Raw genomic sequence first — 23,996 nt, forward strand, 5'->3', positions numbered from 1 at the left:
TAATGACTTTGAAGGTGAGAAAAATTTGCAACATAAAGTATGTCTCTTTGTCATAGAATTATTTTGTGCTGCTTCTTTATAAGAAGCAACAGACACAAGAGAAGCTCTGAGAACAGAGTAGAAATTAACCCTTTTTAAGAAGAAATAGGTAAAATAAGTGAATACATTAAAAAAAAGTCTAATGGACACAGACAATAGTATGGTGATTACCAGGGTGAAAGAGGGGTGAAGGAAGTAGAAGACGGTAAAGGGGTGATAAATTGTGATGGAAAGAGACTTGACTTGGGGTGATGAACACACAACACAGTATACAGTTGACATATCATAGAATTGTGCCTCTGAAATCTGTACAATTTTGTTAACCATTGTCACTCCAATAAATTCAATAAAAAATAAATAAGGTAAAATAAAAAAAATTAAAAAGTATGGGAATATATTTTTATCTACTTAAAGCTCTGAAACATAATCATCAGTTTGGTATTATTCACCATGATGTTAAGCCCAGAAATTTGTTTTATAAAATAGGCTCCTGAAAAAGTATACCTTAGTAGATTTTAGTTTGACCCAAGGAACCAATGGAATAAAAATAGAGCTTCTCAAATTTCTCCAGTCAGAAGTTCAGCAGGAAAGTTGTTTAGAAAATGAATCCCATCTAATTACCAGAAACAAGATTTCATTGACTGGCCCACCTACAGCTAAGGAACTGGATAAGTAGCCCACCAGACAAAGTTGTGTTAAAAGGCCCTGTGTAGCCTGACCAGTTGGTAGCACAGTGGATACAGCATCAGACTGGGACACAGAGGACCCAGATTTGAAACTCAAGGTTGCTGGCTTGAGTGCAGGCTCACCAGCTTCAGCGCGGAGTTGCTGGCTTGAGTGTGGGATCATAGATATGAACCCATACTCGGTGGCTTGGGCCCAAAGGTCACCGGCTTGAAACCCAAGGTTGCTGGCTTGAGCAAGGGGCCACTCATTCTGCTGTAGCCCCCCACATCAATGCACATATAGGAAAGCAATCAATGAACAACTAAGGTACCATAATGAAGAATTGATGCTTCTCATCTCTCTCCCTTCCTATCTGTCTGTACCTATCCATTCCTCTCTCTATCTGTGTCATAAAAAAAAGGCCCTGGAGGATGACGTCAGAGTAATGGCATGGTAGGAAGCAATACTGATAAATCTCCCCCAAAACTCAACAAGATCTTCAACCAGAAACAGAAAAATCTATCCTTGGAGCCTCCAGATGTTCCGCAATACACCTGAAGGTATGGTTGAGCAAAAAATTGGCTAAATATGTAATCAAACCCCAAAGGAAATAGGGAGTAAGAAATGCTCCGCCTTCCTCACTAACCTAAATAGGGCTGCTTTCACTGGAAACTGAGAGTATAAAAACTGAGGTGGGCAAAGGGGGCGAATATATCCAAGCCGAGGCACAAAGGGTCGAACCAGGCTTTGGCATGGAGATCCAAGCTGAGGAAATCTGTGCCTGTGGCAACCCACAAATTACAAGCTAACACTTGCACCAAACCCCGATAAAGAAAGACAAGTGGGGCAGCCATTCGCCCCGATCTCCTGGTTGGCACGCACAGATAGTGGGCGAGAGATTCCTTTGAAAGCCCCGGGAGTGGGCGCCCGTGTTATCCCACAGAGAGGCAGAGTCAGAGGCCTTTGTGTGGGCTGAAAGCAGAATCTCCAGGCCACCCCAGCGCCCTGTAAAAGCCATGCACGGGGAGGGAGTGAGAGCCAATTCCAACGCTGGAACTTTTCCGTGTGGGCGGAGGTTTCACTCAAAGTGTGAGGCAGCCGGCCTGGTATCCTGGTGGCGCGAATGGAGAGTGGGCAAGAGATTCCTCTGAGCGCCTCGGCAGTGGGCGCCCGTGTTATCCCATAGAAAGGCAGAGTCAGGGGCCTTTGTGTGGGCTGAAAGCGGAATCTCCAGGCTGTCCCAGTGCCCTGAAAAAGCTGCGCACGGGGAGGGAGTGAGAGCTAATTCCAACACTGGAACTTTTCCGTGCAGGCGGGCGTTTCACTCAGAGGGTGAGACTGCTGGCCTGTATCCTGGTCTGCGCATGCAGATAGTGAGAGAGAGATTCCTCCGAGCACCCTGGGAGTGGGGCATGCCTGCCCGCCTGCCCGCCCATGTTACCAGACAGAGTGGCAGAGCCAGAGGTCTTTGTGTGGGCGGAAACTCTGCCTGATTATGCTAGCAGCTCAGACTGACTGAGCCTCACCTAGAGCCCTGTGCTAAGTGGGAATAGAGTGGGGAGTTGCCAGCTCTTTGAGCCTCTTACTATCCAGGCAGAGGCAGCAGCAATCCCATACCTGGATTATCAGGCTACTAATTGAGGAAGGAAAGACTAGGGGAGAGGCTCCAGGAACACGGACTCTCTCACTGTCAGAGCCTACAAATGCTAATGAGCCTTGACTGCCAACGAGACTGAAGCCCAATACATGACATCACCATAGAGACTTATCAACTACAAACCTCTACCTGAGCATGCCACAGGGGCAGAACCCGGGGTACAGAGTCACCGACCAGGAAGAGGGAGAGAAAAGAAAAAGCAAGAAAATAACCTCTCAAAATTAAGAATAATCCACAGACTTTATAACCTATCCCATTTTATTATATTTGTTAGTTTGTTTCTCTTATCTTCATTCTTGATTTTTTTTTTCCTCCTCCAATTTGGTCATTTAATTCTCTGCCAGTCTTACTCTCTCCTCTCCTTGAACTACACTACCCATAAGTGTTGCGTCTCCCATTATCTTTTCTTTCCTCTTCCTTTCTCTCTATGAGGGTTGCACTCCAAAACCCTTAACTCTCTCTCTCTCTCTCTCTCCTCTTTTTTCTTTTTTCTTCTTTTAGTGGTTCCCTCTTTTTTTTCTCCCTCTATATTAGTTTCTTCTTTTCTCTTTTACGTCTCCTTTCATTCAATCCTCAATAACGAACAAATTATTTTATCTGGGAATCAAACTTATGTTTGTGGCATTTTGGGGGGTTTTTAATTCACTTTTTTAACTCACTAGCAGTGCGCCCATCCCTGGCTCTCCATTTTATCTAGTTCTTGTTCCACTAAATACAATAGTAATTTTTTAATTTTTCCCCCATTTTCCTGTTTCCCTCTTATTCCTCTCATCATATCTCTTAGTCAACCAACACCTAAAAGCAAATCATTTTATTCTTTTTTTTAATTTTATTTATTCATTTTTAGAGAGGAGAGAGAGAAGGAGAGAGAGAAACAGAGAGAGAGAAGGGGAACGAGCTGGAAACATCAACTCCCATATGTGCCTTGACCAGGAAAGCCCAGGGTTTTGAACCGGCAACCTCAGCATTTCCAGGTTGATGCTTTATCCACTGCGCCACCACAGGTCAGGCCATCATTTTATTCTTGACCCAAATTTTTTCTTTATTTGCTTTTTGTGGGACCATACCTTCTTTTTTTCCCCTTTATTACTTCTCCCCAATTCAGGCCCTCCATTACAGGCATTGTTTGTTTTATTTAGTACAATATAATTTACAGTTCATCACAAGATTTTCTTAAGAAAGAGGGGAGAGGAGCCCTGGTCGGTTGGCTCAGCGGTAGAGCGTCGGCCTAGCGTGCAGAGGACCCGGGTTCGATTCCCAGCCAGGGCACACAGGAGAAGCGCCCATTTGCTTCTCCACCCCTCTGCCGCGCTTTCCTCTCTGTCTCTCTCTTCCCTTCCTGCAGCCAAGGCTCCATTGGAGCAAAGAAGGCCCGGGCGCTGGGGATGGCTCTGTGGCCTCTGCCTCAGGCGCTAGAGTGGCTCTGGTTGCAACATGGCGACGCCCAGGATGGGCAGAGCATCGCCCCCTGGTGGGCAGAGCGTCGCCCCTGGTGGGCATGCTGGGTGGATCCCGGTCGGGCGCATGCGGGAGTCTATCTGACTGTCTCTCCGTTTCCAGCTTCAGAAAAATGAAAAAAAAAAAAAAGAAAAAAAGAAAAAAAAAAAAAAGAAAGAGGGGAGAGGAGAGGAGAGGAAAAAAGGGGCAGGATAATTTTCTTTATTTTATTTATTTATTTTTAATTTTTAATTTTTTTAAAAAAAATGTTTTCTCTTTTTTATTTTTATTTTTTCAACTTTTTATTCTTTATTAAATCTCATTAATACTATCAACAAAACCACCCTCAGATGCCATTAAGGAAGAGAAAATTGAATATCATGGATACAAAAGAAAGAGAGGTAACACAGATAGATGAGGAAAAATGTATGGAGAAAAAAATTAATATTTTAGGAAACCTTAGAGCTAAATGACAGAATTTAAAATAAAAATTTTAAAAATACTCAGAGATATACAAAAAAACACAGAAAGGCAATTTAGGGAGCTCAGAAAACAACTCAATGAACACAAAGAATATATTTCCAAGGAAATTGAAACTATAAAAACAAATCAAACAGAGATGAAAAACTCAATTCACGAGCTGAAAAACAGGGTAACAAGCTTAGCTAATATAACTGGCAAGATAGAAGGTAGGATTAGTAAAATAGAAGAAAAGAAACTTGAGGCATAACAGAGAGAAGAAGAAAAAGACTCAAAAATTTAAAAAAATGAGATAGCCCTACTGGAATTATCTGACTCCATGAAAAAGAATAACATAAGAATAATAGGTATATCAGAGGGAGAAGAGGGAGAAAATGGAATGGAGAACATACTCAAACAAATAATAGATGAGAACTTCCCAACCCTGTGGAAAGAACTAAAGCCTCAAATTCTAGAAACAAACAGAACTCTGAGTGTTCTTAACCCCAACAAACCTACTCCAAGGCCGTCATAATGAAATTGGCACAAATCAACAGCAAAGAAAAAAATTCTCAAGGCAGCCAGGGAAAGGAAGAATACAACATATAAAGGAAGGCCCATTAGATTATCATGCGATTCCTCAACAGAAACTATACAAGCTAGAAGAGAGTGGACCCCAATATTTTTTTTTCTGTCTTAATAATTTTATTTTTTAATGGGGTGACATCAATAAATCAGGATACATATATTCAAAGATAACAAGTCCAGGTTATCTTGTCGTTCAATTATGTTGCATACCCATCACCCAAAGTCAGATTGTCCTCTGTCACCTTCTATCTTGTTTTCTTTGTGCCCCTCCCCCTCCCCCTTTCCCTCTCCCATTCCCCCTCCCCCCCGTAACCACCACACTCTTAACAATGTCTCTTAGTTTCACTTTTATGTCCCACCTACGTATGGAATAATGCAGTTCCTGGTTTTCTCTGATTTACTTATTTCGCTTCGTATCATGTTATCAAGATCCCACCATTTTGCTGTAAATGTTCCGATGTCATCATTTCTTATGGCTGAGTAGTATTCCATAGTGTATATGTGCCACATCTTCTTTATCCAGTCATCTATTGACGGGCTTTTTGGTTGTTTCCATGTCCTGGCCACTGTGAACAATGCTGCAATTAACATGGGGCTGCATGTGTCTTTACGTATCAATGTTTCTGAGTTTTGGGGGTATATACCCAGTTGAGGGATTGCTGGGTCATAAAGTAGTAAAGCCTCTTCAATAAATGGTGCTGGGAAAACTGGAAAGCCACATGCAAAAGAATGAAACTGGACTACAGTTTGTCCCCCTGTACAAAAATTAACTCAAAATGGATCAAAGATCTAAACATAAGACCTAAAACAATAAAGTACATAGAAGAAGACATAGGTACTAAACTCATGAACCTGGGTTTTAAAGAGCATTTTATGAATTTGACTTCACAGGCAAGAGAAGTGAAGGCAAAAATTAATGAATGGGACTACATCAGACTAAGAAGTTTTTGCTCAGCAAGAGAAACTGATAACAAAATAAACAGAAAGCCAACTAAATGGGAAATGATATTTTCAAACAACAGCTCAGGTAAGGGCCTAATATCCAAAATATACAAAGAACTCATAAAACTCAACAACAAACAAACAAACAATCCAATAAAAAATGGGAAGAGGATATGAATAGACACTTCTCCCAGGAAGAAATACAAATGGCCAACAGTATATGAAAAGATGCTCATCTTCTTTAGCTATTAGAGAAATGCAAATCAAAACTGCAATGAGATACCACCTTACACCTGTTTAATTAGCTATTATTAGCAAGACAGGTAATAGCAAATGTTGGAGAGGCTGTGGAGAAAAAGGAACCCTCATACACTGTTGGTGGGAATGTAAAGTAGTACAACCATTATGGAAGAAAGTATGGTGGTTCCAATATTTTTTTAAAAAAAGATTTTATTTATTCATTATAGGGAGGAGAGAGAGAAGTGGGGAGGAGCAGAAAGCATCAACTCCCATATGTGCCTTGACCAGGCAAGCCCAGGGTTTCAAACTGGCAACCTCAGCATTTCCAGGTCGATGCTTTATCCCACTGCGCCACCACAGGTCAGGCTGTACCCCAATATTTAAAGTCCTGAAAGAGAGGAACTTTCAGCCACGAATACTATACCCATTAAAGCTATCCTTCAAATATGAAGGAGAAATAAAAACATTCACAGATACAGAAAAGATGAGGGAATTTATCATCAGAAAACCCCCACTCCAGGAATTACTAAAGGGGGTTCTCCAATCAGATACAAAGAACAAAAAAAAACAGAGCCACAAGTAAAAGCTCCAAGAAGAACACAATAAAACCAAATTTAAACTGTGACAACAACAAAAAGAAAGAGGGGGAGAAGATGGAGATTAACAGTAGCAAAGGACAATGGAGTGCAAAAGTACTCACAAGATAATGCACTACAATGAACAGGGTAGGAACCCTTTTCATTACTTAAAGGTAACCACCATTGAAAAAACCACCACAGAAGCACATGGGATAAAAAAGATAGCAACAGAGGAAAGATGTATGGAATACAACCAAATAAAAACAAAAGATAGAGAAACGAAAGAGAAGGATCAAACAAGACACAAAACTAACAGAAAGCAATATATAAAATGGCAATAGGGAACTCACAAGTGTCAATAATTACACTAAATGTAAACAGATTAAACTCACCAATAAAAAGGCACAGAGTAGCAGAATGGATTAAAAAAGAAAATCCAACTGTATGCTGCCTACAGGAAACTCATCTAAGTAACAAGGATATAAACAAATTCAAAGTGAAAGGCTGGAAAACAATACTCCAAGCAAATAACATCCAAAATAAAGCCAGCGTAGCAATACTTATATCTGATAATGCTGACTACAAGACAGCAAAAGTACTCAGAGACAAAAATGGCCATTTCATAATGGCTAAGGGGACACTGAATCAAGAAGACATAACAATTCTTAATATATATGCACCAAACCAAGGAGCACCAAAATATATAAGACAGCTACTTATTGACCTTAAAACAAAAACTGACAAAAACACAATCATACTTGGAGACCTCAATACACCGCTGACGGCTCTAGATCGGTCATCCAAACAGAGAATCAACAAAGATATATTGGCCTAAAACAAAACACTAGAGCACCTGGATATAATAGACATCTACAAGACATCTCATCCCAAAGTGACAGAGTATACATTTTTCTCCAGTGTACATGGATCATTCTCAAGAATTGACCATATGTTGGGCCACAAAAACAACATCAGCAAATTCAGAAAAATTGAAGTTGTACCAAGCATATTTTCTGATCATAAAGCCTTGAAACTAGAATTCAACTGCAAAAAAGAGGGAAAAAACCCACAAAAATGTGGAAACTAAACAACATACTTTTAAAAAATGAATGGGTCAAAGAAGAAATAAGTGCAGAGATCAAAAGATATATACAGACAAATGAAAATGACAATACGACATATCAGAATTTATGGGATGTAGCAAAGGCAGTGATAAGAGGGAAGTTTATATCACTTCAGGCATATATGAACAAACAAGAGAGAGCCCAAGTGAACCACTTAACTTCACACCTTAAGGAACTGGAAAAAGAAGAACAAAGACAACCCAAAACCAGGTGAAGAAAGGAGATAATAAAAATCAGAGCAGAAATAAATGAAATAGAGAACAGAAAAACTATAGAAAAAATTAATAGAACAAGGAGCTGGTTCTTTGAAAAGATCAACAAAATTGAAAAACCCTTGGCAAGACTTACGAAGGAAAAAAGAGAAAGAACTCATATAAACAAAATCCAAAATGAAAGAGGAGAAATCACCACGGACATCGTAGATATACAAAGAATTATTGTAGAATACTATGAAAAACTTTATGCCACTAAATTCAACAACCTAGAAGAAATGGATAAATTCCTAGAACAATACAACCTTCCTAGTCTGAGTCAAGAAGAAGCAGAAAGCCTAAACAGACCTATTAGTAGAGAAGAAATAGAAAAAAAACATTAAAAACCTCCCCAGTAATAAAAGTCCAGGCCCTGACGGCTATACTTGCAAATTTTATCAAACATTCAAAGAAGACTTGGTTCCTATTCTACTGAAAGTCTTCCAAAAAATTGAAGAAGAAGCAATACTTCTTAACTTATTTTATGAGGCCAACATAACCCTCATACCAAAACCAGGCAAGGATGGCACAAAGAAATAAAACTACAGACCAATATCTCTAATGAATACAGATGCTAAAATACTAAACAAAATACTAGCAAATCGAATACAACAACATATTAAAAAAATAATACATCATGATGAAGTGGGATTCATCCCAGAATCTCAAGGATGATTCAACATACGTAAAACGGTTAACGTCTTTTAGTCTCACTTTCATGTCCCAACTACGTATGGAATAATGCAGTTCCTGGTTTTTTCTGATTTACTTATTTCACTTTGTATAATGTTATCAAGATCCCACCATTTTGCTGTAAACGATCCGATGTCATCGTTTCTTATGGCTGAGTAGTATTCCATAGTGTATATGTGCCACATCTTCTTTATCCAGTCATCTATTGATGGGCTTTTTGGTTGTTTCCATGTCCTGGCCACTGTGAACAATGCTGCAATGAACGTGGGGCTGCATGTGTCTTTATGTATCAATGTTTCTGAGTTTTGGGGGTATATACCCAGTAGAGGGATTGCTGGGTCATAAGGTAGTTCTATTTTCAGTTTTTTGAGGAACCACCATACTTTCTTCCATAATGATTGTACTACTTTACATTCCCACCAACAATGTATGAGGGTTCCTTTTTCTCCACAGCCTCTCCAACATTTGCTATTACCTGTCTTGTTAATAATAGCTAATCTAACAGGTGTGAGGTGGCATCTCATTGCAGTTTTGATTTGCATTTCTCTAATAACTAAAGAAGATGAGCATCTTTCCATATATCTGTTGGCCATTTGTATTTCTTCCTGGGAGAAGTGTCTGTTCATGTCCTCTTCCCATCTTTTTATTGGATTGTTTGTTTGTTTGTTGTTGAGTTTTAAAAGTGAGACTAAGAGACATTGATAAGAGTGTGGTGGTTACGGGGGGAGGGGGGAGAGGGAGAGGGAAAGGGGAAGGGGGAGGGGCACAAAGAAAACTAGATAGAAGGTGACAGAGGACAATCTGACTTTGGGTGATGGGTATGCAACATAACTGAACAACAAGATAACCTGGACATGTTTTCTTTGAATATATGTATCCTGATTTATTGATGTTGCCCCATTAAAAAAATAAAATTATTAAAACAAACAAACAAAAAAACCGGTTAATGTAATACACCATATAAACAAAAACAAAGAACAAATACCATATGATTTTATTAATAGACGCAGAAAAGTCTTTCAATAAAATACAACACAATTTTATGTTTAAGGCTCTCAACAAAGTGGGTATAGAAGGAAAATATCTCAACATGATAAAGGCCATATATGATAAACCATCAGCTAACATCATATTAAATGGCACATAACTGAAGGCTTTCCCCCTTAAATCAGGAACACGACAGGGTTGTCCACTCTCTCCACTCTTATTTCACGTGGTACTAGAGGTTCTAGCCAGAGCAATCAGACAAGACAAAGAAATAAAAGTCATGCATATCAGAAAAGAAGAAGTAAAGGTATCACTTTTTGCAGATGATATGATCCTATACATCGAAAACCCCAAAGAATCCACAAAAAGACTATTAGAAACAATAAGCCAATACAATAAGGTCGCAGGATACAAAACTAACATAGAGAAGTCCATAGCCTTTCTATATGCCAACAATGAAACAATTGAGAACAAATTCAAAAGAATAATCCCCTTCACGGTTGCAACAAAAAAAATAAAATACCTAGGAATAAACATAAAAGAGAATGTAAAGGACTTATATAATGGAAACTATAAACCATTGTTAAGGGAAATCGAAAAAGATAAATTGAGATGGAAGAATATTCCTTCTTATTGGTTAGGAAGAATAAATATAATCAAGATGGCCATATTACCCAAAGCAATATACAAATTTAATGCAATTCCCATCAAAATTCCAGTGACATTTTTTAAAGAAATGGGGCAAAAAATTATCAGATTTATATGGAACTATAAAAATCCCCGAATAGCCAAAGCAATCCTTAAGAAAAAGAATCAAGCTGGGGGCATTACAATACCTGACTTCAAACTATATTATAGGGCCACGACAATCAAAACAGCATGGTATTGGCAGAAAAATAGACACTCAGACCAATGGAACAGAATAGAAAACCCAGAAATAAAACCACATATATATAGTCAAATAATTTTTGATAAAGGGGCCAACAACACACAATGGAGAAAAGAAAGCCTCTTCAACAAATGGTGCTGGGAAAACTGGAAAGCCACATGCAAAAGAATGAAACTGGACTACAGTTTGTCCCCCTGTACAAAAATTAACTCAAAATGGATCAAAGATCTAAACATAAGACCTAAAACAATAAAGTACATAGAAGAAGACATAGGTACTAAACTCATGAACCTGGGTTTTAAAGAGCATTTTATGAATTTGACTTCACAGGCAAGAGAAGTGAAGGCAAAAATTAATGAATGGGACTACATCAGACTAAGAAGTTTTTGCTCAGCAAGAGAAACTGATAACAAAATAAACAGACAGCCAACTAAATTGGAAATGATATTTTCAAACAACTGCTCAGATAAGGGCCTAATATCCAAAATATACAAAAACTCATAAAACTCAACAATAAACAAACAAACAATCCAATAAAAAGATGGGAAGAGGACATGAACAGACACTTCTCCCAGGAAGAAATACAAATGGCCAACAGATATATGAAAAGATGCTCATCTTCTTTAGTTATTAAAGAAATGCAAATCAAAACTGCAATGAGATACCACCTCACACCTGTTAGATTAGCTATTATTAACAAGATAGGTAATAGCAAATGTTGGAGAGGCTGTGGAGAAAAAGGAACCCTCATACACTGTTGGTGGAATGTAAAGTAGTACAACCATTATGGAAGAAACTATGGTGGTTCCTCAAAAATCTGAAAATAGAACTACCTTATGACCCAGCAATCTTTCGACTGGGTATATACCCCCAAAACTCAGAAACATTGATACATAAAGACACATGCAGCCCCATGTTCATTGCAGCATTGTTCACAGTGGCCAGGACATGGAAACAACCCAAAAGCTCATCAATAGATGACTGGATATAGAAGATGTGGCACATATACACTATGGAATACTACTCAGCCATTAGAAATGATGACATTGGATCATTTACAAAAAATGGTGGGATCTTGATAACGTTATACGAAGTGAAATAAGTAAATCAGAAAAAACCAGGAACTACATTATTCCATATGTAGTTGGGACATGAAAGTGAGACTAAGAGACATTGATAAGAGTGTGGTGGTTACGGGGGGAGGGGGGAGAGGGAGAGGGAAAGGGGAGGGGCAGGGGCACAAAGAAAACTAGACAGAAGGTGACAGAGGATAATCTGACTTTGGGTGATGGGTATGCAACATAATTGACTGACAAGATTACCTAGACATGTTTTCTTTGAATATATGTACCCTGATTTATTGATGGCACCCCATTAAAAAAATAAAATTATATTAAAAAAGAAAGAATAAAAAAGACCCTGCGCAAATACACAAATTCAGATTCAACAAGGAAATGGTAGAAAGGATGAATCTGAAGGCCTTCCCAGTGCTATTTTTAGAGGAAAAAATTTCAAAATGCACAGCTCTATCTCATATGAGAGAATTTTAATGAAACTTGTGAAGCAGTTGAAAGAGCATTGCTATATGATCTTGAAAGATAGCAACAACAACAACAACAGGCTGTCCCACAAAGGGCAAATATAATGGTATGATGAGAAAAACTACTAGTTCTGGCCCAGCTAGTCTGACCTGTGACAATTATGCAACAGATAAATTATGCAGTATTTGCCTTCCCAGGTAGCAAGAGGTTGTTCCTAGACAGGTAAACCAAGATTCTGAGTTCAAAGTACAGCAATTGGCATGTGACCTGCAGGTGTCATATTTCTTACTTTGCTTAGTGGATAAAATCCATTTTATAAAGCACGTTGATTTAACATCTTTGGCTCAAATTATGGAAATTTGTGGATTCAGAGAAACTAGCCTGGCTGCCAAAACCTTTGGAGAATCAATATTGTATAACAAAGAAGTCTGAGCATAGTACTTGAGAAAAAAATTAAGAGAAGCTCAGAGGTTTAGATCTAACACTTTTAAATTAACAAATGATATACAAGGACTTGATTCTCATGGCCCAACTTTCTTACCTCATACAAACTTGTGAAACACAGCCTTCTGGAAATACATTGTATAAAGGGAACAAAAATGCCTGTGGGGATGTTTTGATGCATATACTACCAATTAGAAAGCTGTATGTGATACAGCTTATGAGCTTGACAGAATTCTAGATCTAAATCCAACTTCAGGTCCTGGCTTGTTGGCTCAGTGGTAGAGCATCGGCCCAGGGTATGGATGTCCAGGGTTTGATTCCAGGTCAGAGCACACAGGAGTAGTGACTATCTCCTTCTCCACCACTCCCATCTCTTTATCCCTCTCCCATAGTCATGGCTCAAATGGTTTGAGCAAAGTTGGCTCCTGACACTGAGGATGGCTCCATTGCCTCACCTCAGGTGTTAAAATAGCTCAGTTGCTGAGCAACAAAACAGTGAACCAGCCGACAAAGCATCACCTAGTAGGGGGCTTGCCGGGTGGATCCTGGTTGGAGAGCATGTGGGAGTCTGTCTCTGCCTCCCTGCCTCTCACTTAATAATAAATAAATAAATAAATAAATAAATAAATAAATAAATAAATCCAACTTCAAGAAGAACAGCAGAGCTTTGGATCTTAGTACCCTGTCTCTTTTACTTGATGCAAGTAAATAAAACTACTTTGTGACAAAAACAAAAAAGAATAACAGCAGAAAGGAAAACTAAAGCATAATGATACAATCATTAGGAAGTAAAAAATTTTAAGGAATAAATGTACCAGTTTCCTTAATGTATATATGACATTAAAATTTTAAATGTTTCATATATATAGTATATATCATATATGAATAAGCTAACAAAAAAAGAGACTTTTTTGCAACAATTATGGTAATTTGATCAAAATCTGGGTATTAGATACTGAGGAGTCATGATTAGTTATGTGAGCTCTGGTCATGGTTTTTAAGATCCTTAATTTTCTAAAGATATCCTAAAGTAATTTATGGATATGATACCTGAGATTTACTTTTAAATTAATTTCATCAAAGCAAGAAAACAATAGAGTAAGGATGAATCAAGGAGGAAGGAAAGGCAGGAAGGAAGGAGGGGAAGATAGAAAGACAGATGATACATACATGTAAAAAAATAAATGAAACAAATTAAGCAAAATATAATTATATGACATATATAAGTATGTTTAATATGCTATTTTAAAAATTATTTTGTGTTTAAAATTTACAATAAAACATTTTCATGAAAACCATCAAACATTGCTGAAACAAGAACTTTCAGCTATTATTTGCCTCAAAAATGTTTCTAAAGGAAGAATTGTCTTATTAAAACTTGAAATACACCTTAATTTAAAAAAGTTCTTTTCAGATATATGAAGACACTGGAGGGGTTTCGGGAGTGTGTCACAATTTTGAGAAAAATAGTCTTAAAATTATTATGTAAACTCTATACCCAAACTTCATATGGTTTGCAGATTTCCCAACTATCGACTGCTCAAGAAGAGTGTAAAGGGGTCAGATTTACTGAGATTTAACAAAAACAGCACAAGTGTACGAGAATTAATTGAGGAAAAAGGAAAATGCCCAGAACCCTTTTGTAGGAAGTAGAAACGTGTTTAGAATCTATTAATTGTAAGGAAAGTGAAAGTGCAAGCTTCAAAGATGAAGTTCTCCTTTGATAATGTATGCTTGTGAAATTTCCAGTATCCGTACGGATTCTATAAACCCTTCTATTTCACAAATGAAAGGAAAGATTGACTTATTGCTCACAACAATAATCTATGCCAAATTCAACAGGAAAACTAAAGTGAAGGTGACATGCAACTCTGGACTTATTCATATTAGCAGCAAGATCGGTGAGTCATTTGTAGATCTAATTGAGAAGTGATAACTGTTGGGGTTCACAGAGAAGACACAGTATGAGGTTCTGGGGAGTCAGAGCACAGCCCATCAAAGCTTGGAGAGTGGTATTGTGTGTTTAGGTCCGTTCTTATTTTCCAATGAATCTCCCACATTCCATTCCAAGGAACTACTCTCATCCTTCATCTGATTTATGATACTTTGCTTCTTCCTCCAAAGAAGGGAAAACTGGACCAAAAGCTATTTTGCTTCTGGCCAAAAGACTTTTCAAGCCTTAAGAGATGACTTCAAGTCCTTGCTTCTATTTTCTGGCTGGATTGCTCTTTAGTTATTCCAAATATATGGATATGCTTCCCATGTCAGTAGAACAGACTGCAGTCTCTGGATGGTCCATCTCCATGAGTCACAATGTTTGTGTGCAGCTTAAGGAGGTATGTTTCTCTTGGGTACTGAATCTTAGCTTCAGAGTGATCCAGTTGATTGAAGTGCCCCTCCATCACTGAAGAGTTTACTTTCCTCTGTTAAGTTCTTATTTGCTGCTTCTTTAGGATATACTTTGTAGGATTTTTAGAGGGCTCCACACTTAAATTATATACCACTTTGGCATTTAAATCAATGAATTTAAATTACTGCATAATGATTACTTTCAATTTGCCTTCACTTAAGGAAGATGATATAATTAAGCATGTTTGTTTGATCAGGTCTTGCAAATGAACTTATACATTTACATTAGGTCTCTAGAAGATGAGTTAATGCTCTTGAGTGTTTTAAACCGTTGAAAGAGGTTGTCAATTCTATGGTTAAGCCAGCAGTCATTTCTCTCTCTTTTTCTTCTTTCCTCAACCTTCCCTCCCTTTTTGTATCTTTTCCTTATTCCTCTCTCTATATTGGATTCTTACCTGTTTTTTTTCCTCCTTTTCTTTTATTGCTGCCACTATGCTCAAAATTAGAAATAGAATACTGAACAACTTAGAAGCTGATATAACTTGCATCTCCAACCAGGGGCCAATTAAATGCTCTCATTTTCTGTGCCCAAGGAACTTGTAATGTTGGTATTAAAGGTGATGTGGAAGTTGAAGGGGAAAGTTCAAAAGAAAGACCAGTATGTTTGAAGCTATTGAGAGGTTGGTTAAGATAAATGAGAATTATAGGCAGCTAGCCTAGAAGTTTTCATGTATGCTATTTCTTCACTACAAGTTCAATTTTGGACTTTTTACATATCTTCCAGGCTTTAGCATTCTGTTTCATTGTACCTTCTTAAATATATAGCATATAGTTATGAAAATCAATATTATGTCCCAGTCTACTAATTCTATCATCTGTGTAATACATCTGTTTGTTTCTATTGGTTGAGTTTTCTCCTCATTATGAGTTGTATTTTCTTTCTTTCTTTCTTTCTTTCTTTCTTTCTTTCTTTCTTTCTTTCTTTCTTTCTTTCTTTCTTTCTTTCTTTCTTTCTTCTTTCTTCTTTCTTTCTTTTTTTCTTCTTTCTTCAGTGAGGAGAGGAGGCAGAGAGACTCCTGCATGCACCCTGGCCAGGATCTACCCAGCAAGTCTACTAGGGGCAGTGTTCTGCCCTTCTGGGGCATTGCTCATTGCTCAGTAATCTGAGCTCTTCTTAGCACCTGAGGTGGAGGCCATGGAGCCATCCTCAGTGCCCAAGCCAACTTACTCCAATGAAACCATGGCTGCAGGTGGGGAAGGAGAGATAGAGAGAGAAATAAAGGGGGAAGGGTAAAGAAGATGAATGCTTCTCCTGTGTGCTCTGACTGAAAATCAAACTCAGGACATCCACATACCTGGCCAATGCTCTACCACCAAACCAACTGGCCAGGGCTAAATTGTATTTTCTTGCTTCGTTTAATGCTTGGTCATTTTGATTGGATGGCAGACATTAGGATTTCACCCTTTTGAGTGCTGGCTAATTTTGAATTCTTTTAATTGTGATTTTTTTTTAATAATTTTATTTTTTTAATGGGGTGACATCAATAAATCAGGATACATATATTCAAAGATAACAAGTCCAGGTTATCTTGTCGTTCAATTATGTTGCATACCCACCACCCAAAGTCAGATTGTCCTCTGTCACCTTCTATCTTGTTTTCTCTGTGCCCCTCCCCACCCCCTTTCCCTCTCCCATTCCCCCCTCTCCCCCGTAACCACCACACTCTTATCAATGTCTCTTAGTTTCACTATTATGTCCCACCTACGTATGGAATAATACAGTTCCTGGTTTTTTCTGATTTACTTATTTCGCTTCGTATCATGTTATCAAGATCCCGCCATTTTGCTGTAAATGTTCCGATGTCATCATTTCTTATGGCTGAGTAGTATTCCATAGTGTATATGTGCCACATCTTCTTTATCCAGTCATCTATTGATGGGCTTTTTGGTTGTTTCCATGTCCTGGCCACTGTGAACAATGCTGCAATAAACATGGGGCTGCATGTGTCTTTACGTATCAACGTTTCTGAGTTTTTGGGATATATACCCAGTAGAGGGATTGCTGGGTCATAAGGTAGTTCTATTTTCAGTTTTTTGAGGAACCACCATACTTTTTTCCATAATGGTTGTACTACTTTACATTCCCACCAACAGTCGATGAGGGTTCCTTTTTCTCCACAGCCTCTCCAACATTTGCTATTACCTGTCTTGCTAATAACAGCTAATCGAACAGGTGTGAGGTGGTATCTCATTGCCGTTTTGATTTGCATTTCTCTAATAGCTAAAGAAGATGAGCATCTTTTCATATATCTGTTGGCCATTTGTATTTCTTCCTGGGAGAAGTGTCTATTCATATCCTCTTCCCATTTTTTTATTGGATTGTTTGTTTGTTTGTTGTTGAGTTTTATGAGTTCTTTGTATATTTTGGATATTAGGCCCTTATCTGAGCTGTTGTTTGAAAATATCATTTCCCATTTAGTTGGCTTTCTGTTTATTTTGTTATCAGTTTCTCTTGCTGAGCAAAAACTTCTTAGTCTGATGTAGTCCCATTCATTAATTTTTGCTGTCACTTCTCTTGCCTGTGGAGTCAAATTCATAAAATGCTCTTTAAAACCCAGGTCCATGAGTTGAGTACCAATGTCTTCTTGTATGTACTTAATTGTTTCAGGTCTTATGTTTAGATCTTTGATCCATTTTGAGTCAATTTTTGTACAGGGGGAGAGTCTGTAGTCCAGTTTTATTCTTTTGCATGTGGCTTTCCAGTTTTCCCAGCACCATTTATTGAAGAGGCTTTCTTTTCTCCATTGTGTGTTGTTGGCCCCTTTATCAAAAATTATTTGACTATATATATGTGGTTTTATTTCTGGACTTTCTATTCTGTTCCATTGGTGTGATTGTCTATTTTTCTGCCAATACCATGCTGTTTTGATTGTCGTGGCCCTATAATATAGTTTGAAGTCAGGTATTATAATGCCCCTAGCTTCATTCTTTTTCTTTAGGATTGCTTTGGCTATTCGGGGTTTTTTATAGTTCCATATAAATCTGATATTTTTTGCTCTATTTCTTTAAAAAACGTCATTGGAAGTTTGATGGGAATTGCATTAAATTTGTATATTGCTTTGGGTAATATAGACATCTTGATTATATTTATTCTTCCTAGCCAAGAACAAGGTATATTCTTCCATCTCATTATATCTTTTTCGATTTCCCTTAACAATGGTTTATAGTTTTCATTATATAAGTCCTTTACATTCTTTGTTATGTTTATTCCTAAGTATTTTATTTTTTTTGTTGCAATCGTGAAGGGGATTATACTTTTGAGTTCATTCTCAGTTGTTTCACTGTTGGCATATAGAAAGGCTATTGACTTCTCGATGTTAATTTTGTATCCTGCGACCTTACTGTATTGGCTTATTGTTTCTAGTAGTCTTTTTGTGGATTCTTTAGGGTTTTCGATGTATAGGATCATATCATCTGCAAAAAGTGATACCTTTACTTCTTCTTTTCCGACATGGATGCCTTTTATTTCTTTGTCTTGTCTGATTGCTCTGGCTAGAACCTCTAGTACCACATTAAATAAGAGTGGAGAGAGTGGACAACCCTGTCTTGTTCCTGATTTATGGGGGAAAGCCTTTAGTTTAGTGCCATTTAATATGATGTTAGCTGATGGTTTATCATATATGGCCTTTATCATGTTGAGATATTTTCCTTCTATACCCATTTTGTTGAGAGTCTTAAACATAAAATTGTGTTGTATTTTATCGAAAGCCTTTTCTGCGTCTATTGATAAGATCATGTGGTTTTTGTTCTTTGTTTTGTTGATATGGTGTATTACGTTAACCGTTTTACGTATGTTGAACCATCCTTGAGATTCTGGGATGAATCCCACTTGATCATGATGTATTATTTTTTTAATATGTTGTTGTATTCGATTTGCTAGTATTTTGTTTAGTATTTTAGCATCTGTATTCATTAGAGATATTGGTCTGTAGTTTTCTTTTTTTGTGCCATCCTTGCCTGTTTTTGGTATGAGGGTTATGTTGGCCTCATAAAATAAGTTAAGAAGTATTGCTTCTTCTTCAATTTTTTGGAAGACTTTGAGTAGAATAGAAACCAAGTCTTCTTTGAATGTTTGATAAAATTCGCTTGTATAGCCGTCGGGGCCTGGACTTTTATTTTTGGGGAGGTTTTTAATGGTTTTTTCTATTTCTTCTCTACTGATAGGTCTGTTTAGGCTTTCTGCTTCTTCTTTACTCAGTCTAGGATGGTTGTATTGTTCTAGGAATTTATCCATTTCTTCTAGGTTGTTGAATTTAGTGGCATAAAGTTTTTCATAGTATTCTACAATAATTCTTTGTATATCTACGATGTCCGTGGTGATTTCTCCTCTTTCATTTTGGATTTTGTTTATATGAGTTCTTTCTCTTTTTTCCTTCGTAAGTCTTGCCAAGGGTTTTTCAATTTTGTTGATCTTTTCAAAGAACCAGCTCCTTGTTCTATTAATTTTTTCTATAGTTTTTCTGTTCTCTATTTCATTTATTTCTGCTCTGATTTTTATTATCTCCTTTCTTCGGCTGGTTTTGGGTTGTCTTTGTTCTTCTTTTTCTAGTTCCTTAAGGTGTGAAGTTAAGTGGTTCACTTGGGCTCTCTCTTGTTTGTTCATATATGCCTGAAGTGATATGAAATTCCCTCTTATTACTGCTTTTGCTGCATCCCATAGATTCTGATATGTCGTATTGTCATTTTCATTAGTCTGTATATATCTTTTGATCTCTGCACTTATTTCTTCTTTGACCCATTCATTTTTTAAAAGTATGTTGTTTAGTTTCCACATTTTTGTGGGATTTTTTCCCCTTTTTTTGCAGTTGAATTCTAGTTTCAAGGCTTTATGATCAGAAAATATGCTTGGTACAACTTCAATTTTTCTGAATTTGCTGATGTTGTTTTTGTGGCCCAACATATGGTCAATTCTTGAGAATGATCCATGTACACTGGAGAAAAATATATACTCAGTCACTTTGGGATGAAATGTCCTGTAGATGTCTATCATATCCAGGTGCTCTAGTGTTTTGTTTAAGGCCACTATGTCTTTGTTGATTCTCTATTTGGATGATCGATCTAGAGCCGTCAGCGGTGGATTGAGGTCTCCAAGTATGATTGTGTTTTTGTCAGTTTTTGTTTTAAGATCAATAAGTAGCTGTCTTATATATTTTGGTGCTCCTTGGTTTGGTGCATATATATTAAAAATTGTTATGTCTTCTTGATTCAGTGTCCCCTTAGCCATTATGAAATGGCCATTTTTGTCTCTGAGTACTTTTGCTGTCTTGTAGTCAGCATTATCCGATATGAGTATTGCTACACCTGCTTTTTTTTGGATGTTATTTGCTTGGAGTATTGTTTTCCAGCCTTTCACTTTGAATTTGTTTTTAACCTTGTTACTTAGATGAGTTTCCTGTATGCAGCATACAGTTGGATTTTTTTTTTAATCCATTCTGCTACTCTGTGCCTTTTTATTGGTGAGTTTAATCCGTTTACATTTAGTGTAATTATTGATACTTGTGAGTTCCCTATTGCCATTTTATATCTTGCTTTCTGTTAGTTTTGTGTCTTGTTTGATCCTTCTCTTTCGTTTTTCTATCTTTTGTTTTTTGGTTGTATTCCATACATCTTTCCTCTGTTGCTATCTTTTTTATTTCATGTGCTTTTGTGGTGGTTTTTTCAATGGTGGTTACCTTTGAATAATGAAAAGGGTCCCTACCCTGTTCATTGTAGCGAACTATTTTGTGAGTACTTTTGCACTCCATCGTCCTTTGCTACTGTTAATCTCCATCTTCTCCCCCTCTTTCTTTTTGTTGTTGTCACAGTTTAAATTTGGTTTTATTGTGTTCTTCTTGGAGCTTTTACTTGTGGCTCTGTTTTTTTTTGTTCTTTGTATCTGATTGGAGAACCCCCTTTAGTAATTCCTGGAGTGGGTGTTTTCTGATGATAAATTCCCTCATCTTTTCTGTGTCTGTGAATGTTTTTATTTCTCCTTCATATTTGAAGGATAGCTTTGATGGGTATAGTATTCGTGGCTGAAAGTTCCTCTCTTTCAGGACTTTAAATATTGGGGTCCACTCTCTTCTAACTTGTAGAGTTTCTGCTGAGAAATCTGATGATAATCTAATGGGCCTTCCTTTGTATGTTGTATTCTTCTTTTCCCTGGCTGCCTTGAGAATTTTTTCTTTGCTGTTGGTTTGTGTCAATTTCATTATGATATGCCTTGGAGTAGGTTTGTTGGGGTTAAGAAAACTCGGAGTTCTGTTTGCTTCATGAACTTGAGGCTTTAGTTCTTTCCACAGGCTTGGGAAGTTCTCATCTATTATTTGCTTTAGCATGTTCTCCATTCCATTTTCTCTCTCTTCTCCCTCTGATATACCTATTATTCTTATGTTATTCTTTTTGATGGAGTCAGATAATTCTTGTAGGGCTATCTCATTTGTTTTAATTTTTGAGTCTCTTTCTTCTTCTCTCTGTTGTGCCTCAAGTTGCTTGTCTTCTATTTCACTAATCCTCTCTTCTATCTGACCTGTTCTATTAGCTAAGCTTGTTACTTCGTTTTTCAGCTCGTGAATTGAGTTTTTCATCTCTGTTTGATTTGTTTTTATAGTTTCAATTTCCTTGGAAATATATTCTTTGTGTTCATTGAGTTGTTTTCTGAGCTCCCTAAATTGCCTTTCTGTGTTTTCTTGTATATCTTGGAGGATTTTTAGGATTTCTATCTTGAATTCTCTGTCATTTAGCTCCAAGGTTTCCAATATATTAAATTTTTTCTCCATAGATTTTTCCTCATCTAGCTGTGTTACCTCTCTTTCTTTTGTATCCATGATATTCGATTTTCTCTTCCTTAATGGCATCTGAGGGTGGTTTTGTTGATAGTATTAATAAGACTTAATAAAGAATAAAAAGTTAAAAAAATAATAAAATAATAATAAAAAAATAAAAAATCGAAGAGTTTTTTTTAAAAAAAATTAATAATGAAATAAAGAAAAATAAAATAAAATAAAAATTAAAAAAAAAAGAAATTATTCCCCCCCTCCTTTTTTCCTCTCCTCTCCTCTCCCCTCTTTCTTGAGAAAATCTTGTGGTGAACTGTGAATTATAACAAACAATGCCTGTGATGGAGGGCCTGAATTGGGGAAAAGTAATAAAGAGGCAAAAAAAAAAAAGAAAAACGAAAAAAAAAAAAAGAAAAAAAAGAAAAAGAAAAGAGCGTATGGACCCACAAAAAGCAAATAAGGAAAAAATTTGGGTCAAGAATAAAATGATTTGCTTTTAGGTGTTGGTTGTCTAAGAGTTATGATGAGAGGAATAAGAGGAAAACGGAAAAATGGGGGGACAAATTAAAAAATTACTATTGTATTTAGTGGAACAAGAACTAGATAAAATGGAGAGCCAGGGATGGGAGCACTGCTATTGAGTTAAAAAGGTGAAGTAAAAACCCCCCAAAATGCCACAAACATAAGTTTGAGTCCCAGATAAGATAATTTGTTTGTTATTGAGGTTTGAATGAGAGGAGATGTAAAGGAGAAAGGAAGAAACTAATATAGAGGGAGAAAAGAAAGAGAGAGAGAGAAAAAAAGAGGGAACCACTAAAAGAAGAAAAAAGAAAGGAGAGAGAGAGAGTGTGTGTGTTAAGGGTTTTGGAGTGCAACCCTCATAGAGAGAAAGGAAGAGAAGAGAAAAGATAATGGGAGATGTAACACTTATGGGTAGTGTAGTTCAAGGAGAGGAGAGAGTAAGACCGGCAGAGAGTTAAACAACCAAATTGGAGGAGGAAGAAAAGTATCAAGAATGAAGATAAGAGAAACAAATGAACAAATATAATAAAATGGGATAGGTTATAAAGTCTGCAGATTATTCTTGGTTTTGAGAGGTTATCTTCTTGCTTTTTCTTTTCTCTCCCTCTTCCTGGTTGGTGACTCTGTACCCCGGGCTCTGCCCCTTTGGCACGCTCAGGTAGAGGTTTGCATTTGATAAGTCTCTATGGCAATGTCATGTATTGTGCTTTAGTCTCGTTGGGAGTCGAGGCTCATTAGCATTTATAGGCTCTGACAGTGAGAGAGTCCGTGTTCCTGGAGCCTCTCTCCTAGTCTTTCCTTCCTCAATTAGTAGCCTGATAATCCAGCTATGGGGTTGCTGCTGCCTCTGCCTCTGCCTGGATAGTAAGAGGCTCAAAGAGCTGGCAACTCCCCCCTCTATTTCCACTCAGCACAGGGCTCTGGGTAAGGCTCAGTCAGTCAGAGCTGCTAGCATAATCAGGCGGGCTTTCCGCCCACTCAAAGACCTCTGGCTCTGTCTGCCACTCTGTCCGATAACACAGCCGGGCACCCATTTCCGGGGTGCTTGGAGGAAACTCTCACTCACTGGCTGCGCGCGCAGACCAGGATATCCGGCCAGCAGTCTCACGCTCTGAGTGAAACCCCCAACCGCAGGGAAAAGTTGCAACGTTGGAATTGAGTCTCGCTCCGTCCCCGTGCGTGGCTTTTGCAAGGCGCTGGGGCGGCCTGAGATTCTGCTTTGGCCCACACAAAGGCCCCTGACTCTATCCCTCTGTGTGATAACACGGGTGCGCACTGCCTAGGCACTCGGAGGAATCTCTCATTCACTATCTGCGTGCGCAAACCAGGATATGAGGCCGGCCACGTTTCCCTCTGAGTGAAACCCCTCCAGCACGGATAATCTCCACCGTTGGAATTAGTTCTCACTCCCTCCCGTGCGTGGCTTTCCCAGGGCGCTGTGTCTGCCCAGAGACTCTGCCCTCGGCCCACAGAAAGGCCTCTGAACCTGCCTCTCCGTGGGGCAACACGGGCACCCACTCTCGGGGCCTAGGAAGAAATCTCTCGCCCACTAACTGCGCGCACGCCAACCAGGAGACCGGGTAAAATGGCCGCCCTGCTTGTCTTTCTTTGTTTGGGTTTGGCGCGAGTGTTAGCTTGTATTGCCCGGGTTGCCACAGGATCAGTTTTTCCTCGGCTTAGATCTCCGTGCCACAGCCTGGTTCGGCTGTTTGTGCCGCAGCCTGGATCTATTCACCCCATTTGCCCGCCTTAGTTTCTATATTCTCAGTTTC

General features: G+C 38.0%; 1 pseudogene; it reads left to right on the forward strand.

Moving 5' to 3' along the window:
* Positions 1-425: 425 nt before the first annotated feature.
* On the forward strand, positions 426-12,730 carry LOC136398518 (cell division cycle 7-related protein kinase pseudogene; annotated as a pseudogene).
* Positions 12,731-23,996: the final 11,266 nt, after the last annotated feature.

This window comes from Saccopteryx leptura, chromosome 3, assembly GCF_036850995.1.
Source record: "Saccopteryx leptura isolate mSacLep1 chromosome 3, mSacLep1_pri_phased_curated, whole genome shotgun sequence".
Classification (NCBI taxonomy): domain Eukaryota; kingdom Metazoa; phylum Chordata; class Mammalia; order Chiroptera; family Emballonuridae; genus Saccopteryx; species Saccopteryx leptura.